Source organism: Chrysemys picta, chromosome 4, assembly GCF_011386835.1.
Source record: "Chrysemys picta bellii isolate R12L10 chromosome 4, ASM1138683v2, whole genome shotgun sequence".
Classification (NCBI taxonomy): domain Eukaryota; kingdom Metazoa; phylum Chordata; order Testudines; family Emydidae; genus Chrysemys; species Chrysemys picta.
Genome location: NC_088794.1, coordinates 123,898,635 through 123,908,118, shown reverse-complemented (window position 1 = coordinate 123,908,118; position 9,484 = coordinate 123,898,635).

Genomic DNA, 9,484 nt, shown 5'->3' with positions numbered 1-9,484 from the left:
GTCTGAGTGAAACTCCCTGTTCTTTCCTGAAGGGATGTTCCTGACCTATTTGGGTCCCTTTGCATTAAGCCTGCTTTCCGTGGTATCTCCCACTTCCACCCAGTTTACTATCATCTTTGGATTTCACGGACATCCATAGAATTAAAAATCACTCACCCGGATTCCCACTCTGAAAGTGCTGCTTGTCTTGTCTCACACACACCCGAGTCTAAGAAAAATGTCGAACCAACCTAAAAAACCACTAATTCTTGATCAAAAACAACAAGGAGTCTGGTGGCACCTTAAAGACTAACAGATAATTCTTGATATGATTAAATATTGTAATAATACACCCCATTCTCTTCTAAGAAACTAGGCAGAAGCTAAAGTTTAACCAGCTGTTCTAAAAAACCTTTATAGATTGTTCTCCTTTATCTCATCTCTAAGTATTTCAGATCATTCCGTGCTGGGAAGAACAAATTTTTATTCCTGTTAGAATTCTGTAACAGTACTATGGCTCCAAATGCAACAGTGTCAAATGGATGGATCTTGGATCTTTCTGACGACAGCTATACACAAGGAAAACTGTAGAGGGCTCTGTATAATTAAAGTTCACCATGATAAAGAGCTAGTAGGAACCAAATTCAGGCTTGGTGCAAACAGGCATAACTCTTTTGACCATGATAGAGTTTGGTTTGGTTACAGCAGGGCTAATTCACCATAACTTGGGGGGGAGGGATAGCTCAGTGGTTTGAGCATTGGCCTACTAAACCCAGGGTTGCGATAAAATCGGGACATCTGGTCACCCTAGAAGTGAGTGAAAGTTCATAAAGTGTTACAATAACCTATAACAATAAATTTTAATAGGAAAAAGTGCAAAAGGGAGACAGACTAAATTAATCCAAACAAAAGGGCCTACTAATATAGTTCAAAGACTTTTAAAACCATGCCTGGTAAACTAGAAAAGTTTGGGACTGGAACTCAATGAATCAAAATTTATGTGTTGGAAATGAGGCCTGATTGATTAACAAAATAATGAGGGGATGGGCTATTCTGCCCATCACTTCCTTTTAAGTGCCTTTTTAAAAAAATGGGGGTGGGGGATGACATGACAACAGCAGCTATCTGCGAGGTGGATCAGAAAGCACAAACTTCATCATCATGGCTGCTATCCACAGTGTCTCCTGGGACCCACCATTATAACATTGGGCCTGCATTGTCCTGATCCTGAAAGATGTCCTGATGAAGCTGGGCCAAGAGAGAGACCCAGATGACATCACCACCTCCACTGGCTCCAGCTGAATCCTAAACTCCACCTGGGATGTGAGACTTTAGTGCCTGCTATACCTCCCTCCCCCATCTGTCCTTTTTCTTCCCCATCTTATTTCTTCTCCTTCTTATCCCTCTCCTTTTGCCTTCTGTCTAATAAAAGGCTGGCTTAGCTGGCCAAGACTGTACATTTTACAACACTGGTGAAAGCCTATAACCCAGTGGTTCTCAAACTTTTTTACTGGCGACCCCTTTCACATAGCAAGCCTCTGAGTGTGACCTCCCTCCCCTATAAATTAAAAACACTTTTTAATATATTTAACATCATTTTAAATGCTGGAGGCAAAGCGGGGTTGGGGGTGGAGGTTGACAGCTCATGACCTACCATGTAATAACCTTGTGACCCCCTGAGGGATCCTGACCCCCCACTTGAGAACCCCTGCTATAACCAAAGAGGCAGTTAAAAATAATGCCGTAAACAGCCTGATGCTGGTACAGTTTGCCAAGTCTTGAAGTGGCCAGCTGTGGGCTGTGCTTGTGTCTCTCCAGCAGTGAGATTACAAGTGAAAGTTAACACTAGAGATAGAAGCTTCATTTTCTATCTTTGCTGTTCTTTTCTCTCACCTCTTGTGTGTGTCTGTCTTGTCCTAGAAAAAAGGATTGGACTTTAAATGCAAGGAGTATGGGAAATAAAAAGGAAGAACTGGAAGTATTAGTCTGTAAACTAAATTATGTCATAATTGGCATGACATAGATGTGGTGGGATAAATCTCAGATCTCGAATATTGGTATAGAGAAGTATAACTTGTTCAGGAAGGACAGGCAAGATAAAACAGGTTGAGGTTTTGCATTATATATCAAGAATATATGCATTTGTTCGGAGATCAAGAAGGAGCTGAGAGGCAGACCAGTTGAAAGTCTGTAGGGTAAAGATAAAAGGGGTAAAAAATAGGGATGTCATAGTAGGCATCTACTGCAGACAACTAAATCAGGACAAGGAGGTGGCTGAGGCATTTCTAGAACAAATAGAAGTATTCAAAACATAAGCCCTGCTGGTAATGGGGGATTTTAAATACCCAGACATCTGTTGGAAAAGTAATATGGCAAAATACAAAATTTCCATTAAGTTCTTGGAATATATTAGGGACAACTTTTTGTTTCAGAAAGTGGAGGAGGTAACCAAGGGCACAGCCATTTAGACTTTATTCTGACCATCAGGAGGAATTGATAGTAATTCTCAAGGTGGAAGGCAATTTGGGTGAAAGTGATCATGAAATGATAGATTTCATGATTGTAAGTGACAGTAACAGAATAAGGTCAGGAGTACTTGTGGCACCTTAGAGACTAACAAATTTATTAGAGCATAATAAATAAATAAACATAAATTTGTTAGTCTCTAAGGTGCCACAAGTACTCCTGTTCTTTTTGCGGATACAGACTAACACGGCTGCTACTCTGAAACCTGAGAATAAGGTCAATGGACTTAAAAAAAGCAGACTTTAACAAACACAGAGAACTGGTAGGCAGGTTCCATGGAGAGAAAATCTAAGGGGAAAAGGAGTTCAGGCAATTTCTCAAGGAAACAATATTAAAGGCACAACTTCAACCTATCTTGGTGCAAAGGAAAGAATAGGAAGAGGCCAACATGGCTCCATTAGAAGTTCTTTAATGACCCAAAAATCAAAAGGAATCCTACAAAAAGTGGAAACATGGACAAATTGCTAAGGATGAGTACAAAGGACTAATACAAGCATGTAGGGACAAAATCAGAAATACTAAGGTACACCTAGCAAGGACATTAAAGGCAATAACAAGAGGTTTTTTAAACACATTAGGAGCAAGAAAAAGACAAAGGAAAGTGTAGATCCTCTAATTAGCAAGGAAGGATAGCTAACCGATGACATCAAGAAGGCTGAGTCATTTAATGCCTATTTTGCTTTAATCTTTACTAAAAAGGTTAATGGTGAGCAGATACTCAAGCCCATTAACAACAAAGGGGAAGGATCACAAGCCAAAATAGGGAAAGAACTGGTTAAACTAGAATATTTAGATAAATTGGATGTATTCCAAGTTGGCAGGGCCTGATTCATCCTAGGATACTTAAGCTACTAACTGAAGCAATCTCAGAACTGTTAGCAATTATCTTTGACAACTCATGGAGGATCGGTGACGTCCCAGGGGACTGGAGAAGGAGAAACGTAGGAGGGGAACAAGGAGGACCCAGGGAATTATAGACCAGTCAGCCTAACTTCAAAACCTGGGAGGATACTTGAACAAATTATTAAACAATCAATTAGTAAGCACTGGTCCTAGAGGATTATAAGGTAATAAGTAATATCCAGCATGGATTTTTCAAGAACAAATCATGCCAAGCCAACCTAATTTCCTTCATTGACAGGTTTACTGGCCTGGTGAATAGCAGGGAAGTAGTAAACATGAGATATCTTGATTTGACACAGTCCCACATGACATTCTCATAAGCAAACTAGAGAAATAGATAAAATTACAGTAGTATAAGGTAGATGTGCAGCTGATTGAAAGACCATACTCCAAGAGTAGTCATCAATGGTTCATTGTTAAACTGGGAAGGTGTATTTAGTGGGGTTCCACAGGGGTCTGTCCTAGGTCTAGCACCATTCTATATTTTCATTAATGACTTGGATAATGGAATTTGCAGATGACACCAACCTGGTGGAATGGAGTGGTTGCAAGCACTTTGGAAAGCAGGATTAGAATTCAAAATGACCTCGACAAATTGGAGAATTGGTCTGAATTCAACAAGATTAAATTCAATAAAGACAAGTGCAAAGTACTTCACTTAGAAATGAAAAATCAAATGCACAACTACAAAATGGGGAATAAGTGGCTAGGTGATAGCATTGCTGAACAGGATCTGGGGGTATAGTGGATTACAAATTGAATATGAATCAACAATGTGATGCAGTTGCAGCAACAATGTGATGCTAAAAAGGCTTATAACGTTCTGGGGTGTATTAACAGGAATGTTGTACAGTAACTCCTTGCTTAACATTGTAGTTATGTTCCTGAAAAATGCGACTTTAAGTGAAATGATGTTAAGCGAATCCAATTTCCCCCATAAGAATTAATGTAAATAGGAGGGGTTAGGTTCCAGGGAAATTTTTTTCACCAGACAAAAAACTATATTATACATATATTTATACACACAGTATACGTTTTAAACAAACAATTTAATACTGTACACAGCAATGATGATTGTGAAGCTTGGTTGAGGTGGTGAAGTCAGAGGGTGGGATATTTTCCGGGGAATGCCTTACTGCTAAATGATCAAGTAGCATTCGGCTGAGCCTTCAAGGGTTAACACATTGTTGTTAATGTAGCCTCAGACTCTACAAGGCAGCATGAATGGAGGGAGGGGAGACAGCATGGCAGACAGAGACAGAGAGACACACCCTGTGCGTGGGAGAGAGAGATACGCATTGCCCCTTTAAGTATGCTGACACCATTCTAAGTACATTGCCTTTAAAAAGATCAGGAAGTTGAGATAGCAGCTGCAGCCAGCAAGCTCTCTCCCTCCTGAGCCCTGTCCTGTCCCCACCCTGCTCTATATGGAGAAGGGGTAAGCGGGGGGAGGGGGACACCCTGACATTAGCCTCCCACTTCCCCCCTCCCCTGCACAGCAAGCAGGAGGCTCCTGGGAGCAGCTCCAAGGCAGAGGGCCGGAGCTGCACATGACAGTTGCAGGAGGGACAGCTGAACTTCTGGCAATTGATAGCCTGCTGGGCAGCTGCCGCACAAGGAACTTAGGGGAGCGGGGAGCTGATAAGGGAGTTGATGGGGGGATGCCGGTCAGGAGCGCCGCTAGCTTTTTTGCTGCCCTAGGCGACGGAAGGTCCCGCCCCCAAAATACCGACGACGACCAGGGCGGCCGAAGATCCAGCCGCCGCGGTCGCTGCCCCCCAAATGTTAGCGCCCTAGGCGACCACCTAGGTCGCCTAATGGGTTGCGCCGGCCCTGCTGCCGATCCACCCTGGTTCCAAGCCCCCACCAGCTAGCTGCAACGAGCTGCTCTTCATGCAAGCAGTGGACAAAGCAGGCAGCTGCCAAACATTGTTATAAAGGAGCATTGGGCAACTTTAAACGAGCATGTTCCCTAATTGATCAGCAAGGTAACAACGAAAACCGGGACGACTTTAAGTGAGGAGTTACTGTATATAAGACAAGGGAGGTAATTGTCCCACTCTGTTCGACACTGGTGAGACCTCAGCTGTGCCCAATTCTGGGCACCACACTTCAGGAATGATGTGGATAAACTGGAGGGAGTCCAGAGGAGGGCAACAAAAAAGATAAAAGGTTTAGTCTGGGCATGTTTAGACCTGATAACAGTCCTCAAATATATTAAAGGCTGTTATAAAGAGGACTGTGATCAACTGTTCTTCATGTCCATTGAAAGTAGAAGAAGAAGTAATGGGCTTAATCTGCAGCAAAGGAGATTTAGGTTAGCTATTAGGAAAAATTTTCTAACCATAAGAGCAGTTAAGCACTGGAATAGGCTTCCAAGGGAGGTTGTGGAATCCCCATTACTGGAGATTTTTAAGGGCAGGTTGGACAAACACCTGTCAGGGATGGTCTTGTTAGTCAGGCTATACTTGTGGTGAACAAACAACTGGCATTCCATTTGCCAGCAAATTGGTAACAGTGATTATTGTTTAAGAAATGTCAAACAACCTACTGAGCCCCATAGAAATCATGTAAGCATGCCAGAAATACTTTTGTTATTCGGTATACATAGTGTTGCACCACTTACAAAACTAACAGTCCGTAATATCAATTCCCAATGATAAAAACAAAAACGCTTCCAAATGCACTGAAAAAAATAATTCTCCAACCCTCTTAATTCAACCCACCTCCTCTAAAAAAACCTGAATAAATAGATGAGCCTTGAAAGGAGAACATATTCAGTTCTGTTGGGCCATGTGAAAATCAAATTCCAGAATTAGGGAATTATCATTGGAGGGCAACCATCTCCCACATACATGTCAATCTAGGGACTGTTAGCTTGAAAATCTGAGCTGAACTCCGGTGTTAAAGCAAAGCACCAAGATAAGCAGGGTGTTTAAAATACCCAGGACCCAAATAATAAAAAAAAAATTATAGGTGAAAATCAACATCTTTACCTGAGCCTAGAACAGAAGCAAATGCTGATGTGAGGATCCTTGCTGAGATTGCAAAGTCATTTAGCTTTAATATGGAGACTAGCATTGTGAAAGGAGTCCAAATTCCTTCTGAAAGATATGTGAGCAGTGTACAAGGAGGCAGGAAGAAGCTAATCAGCTATCTGGAGGAAGATGACAAAAATATCTTTAACTCGTATCATGTAGAGCACTGTGAATTGAAGAATCACCTACTGAGGGACCATGTTTGGACTAGACTACTGAGAACTACCTGTACCAATAATAGGTACTAAAGCACTTTTACTGCTGGTCGTTTTCCAACTGTGTTTTGAGATGGAGACCAACAAATATACTCATGCACTTTTATCTGTTCCAACAATATGAACAGTAGTACCTTATGAGTAAAACAGCTTTTCCCCCAATGATTAATTAAGATATTCATGCTGTAACATTCTTTTCATTTGTGTTTTCAAAATAAATGATGGCATGAGACCCTTGTTTTTAATTTATTTGTTCAGAGGGTAACCAGAAAAGCTGCTAAACAAGGAAAGAGCAAACACATGAATCAAAGAAACATGAGCACTTGATTTCATCTCTCTCTCTCCTCTCTCTAATCTACTCCAAGAAAGAAATATAACCTTTAAAAGTTTAACATTTTCTTAGAGCTATAAATGGAATGTGTTTAAGCTGCCAGGTAAAAAGAGACACTCTGCTGACCTTTCAGTTGCAACCTCTTACTGTGAGCTGAGCTGTGAGGGGTTGTAGCTGCAGCAGGAGGAAGAGTGGAAATTATTCTTGTTACTGCAATTAAAAAGTTAAGGTGACTCATAGGTGCTGGAATTAGGGGTGCTGCCGCACCCCCTGGCTTGAAGTGGTTTCCATTATATACAGGGTTCACATTTTGGCTCAGTGGCTCTGAGCACCCCACTATAAAAATTGTTCTAGCACCCCTGTAAGATGTGGGTATTTTTGGTAGCCCTGGTATTTGTTAACTACCTTTTTGATCAGCTAGTTAATTTAAAAGGTTCTGTACTTCTGATTTGATTTGAGAAGTACTTACGAAGATAAATATCATCAGGTTAGCAACCTTTCTAGGACTCCAAAATAATACTAGTTTTTAGTACATATACAGAGCTCTACATTTTTCACAACATCCCTGTGAAGTAGGGTAGAGAATTTTATTATGTCCTTCTGCAGAAGCAGAAAGTAAAGCATACAGAGATGAAAAGCAAGGTTGTGCCTATTCCTGCATTGGTGCACAAAGGGAAGGGAAGTGGAGACTTCCCCACATACCTAGATAAAGATCAGGCAGAATCCTAGTGTCTAGGAGTGCAAAGACTACTTGAGTCCCGCCCTGCTCCTGGCACTACATTCCCCAAATGAAGTGACAAAATTGCTCACGGCATAAGAACATAAGAATGGCCCATACTGGGTCAGACCAAAGGTCCATCTAGCCCAGTATCCTGTCTTCCAACAGTGGCCTGTGCCAGGTGCCCCAGAGGGAATGAACAGAACAGGTAATCATCAAGTGATCCATCCCCTGTCACTCATTCCCAGCTTCTGGCAAACAGAGGCTAGGGACACCATTCCTGCCCATCTCAGCTAATAGGCATTGATGGACCAATGGCAGGGACTTTCTTTTACTATTACTTCTGGAAGAATTTTAAGCTAAAAAATTTAAAATGCATGGCACAATATTTTAAAATTCTGCATATTTTATTTGTCAAAATAACACAATATAATCACACCAGTTTCAATTATTTTGGTAATTTATTTCAAATAACCTGTCAACAAGTGTGTCTGTAACAATGCAGACAACAGAAAAGATTCAGGAAATGTTTTTTGACAAATAGATGCCTTACGAGGCATATTAATACAGAACTTTAAGTAATAATTCATTTAAACTATAATACATAAGCATATTTCCCTCACCCCTCAGAAGTTGTGCAAAGGCTTGGGGGAGTCAGGGGTAACAGAGGAGCTGAGGGAGTGGGAAGTAATTGCTGGGAAGGAGACTGGGAGTGAACCTAGGGGGTTACTGAGTGTGGGTGGGAGAAGTGTGGAACATTTAGGGAGTTGGGGAGCCTCCCCATGTAGACCCTGGCTGACCCCTAGCCTCTCCCATTCAGTCAGGCACATCTGTCCCCAGGTGTTCCTGCACCCACCTCCTCCAGTCCTCATGCACCCTGTACTTCATCCCCATGTTTCAGAGTAGCAGCCATGTTAGTCTGTATCCGCAAAAAGAACAGGAGTACTTGTGGCACCTTAGAGACTAACAAATTTATTAGAGCATAAGCTTTCGTGGACTACAGCCCACTTCTTCGGATGCATATTCATCCCCATGTATCCCTGCACCGTCCCACCCCTTGTCCCATATTGCTCTTCAGCCCTTCACCCCCCAACTCCATGTGGACCTGCACCCCCACTCCCATTCAGCCCCTGCCCCAGTTTGTCCCCGCCATATCCCATGCCTCCTCACTGGCCCCATAGGCAAGGCGCGGTGAGGAACGCAGTCTCTCCTTCTTCTTATAGGCTGCTGACTGCTCTGTCCGGTGAGCTGGCTACCTGTGTTCTGGTGCCACAGCAACTCCTGGTGAGCAAAAGGCATAACTGCACCACCTCTCCAGCAAAATGTATTCTCTGTGGAGAAAAAATATCTGCAGGGGACATGAATTTTGTGGGTGCACAGTGCTGCAGAATTCCCCCCGGAGTATACTATGTGGTTGTACAGCGTCTACCACAATGGAGCCCCAATCTTAGCTGGAGCCCAAAGGTGCTACTGTAGTATATAATAATATGTAATAAAAATAATGTCTCCACCCCCCTACACATCACCCAGCAAACCTTTCCAGGGTGGTACAGCAACCATGCTCCCTGGTGGCCCCTGGAAGAAGTAAGCTTGATCCTGTTCCCTCACTGGTGAGATTCAGGAGCAACTCAACTGAGGCAGTGGAGCTATGCTGGTGCAGAACAAATGTGAGATCAGATTTAGGGCCACTATGCCTTCCTGAGAGACAATGTCTCTAGGAGCCCAGGAGGGCGGGTGCACCTCTGAAGCACCCTAATCACAGGCTGTGTGATTG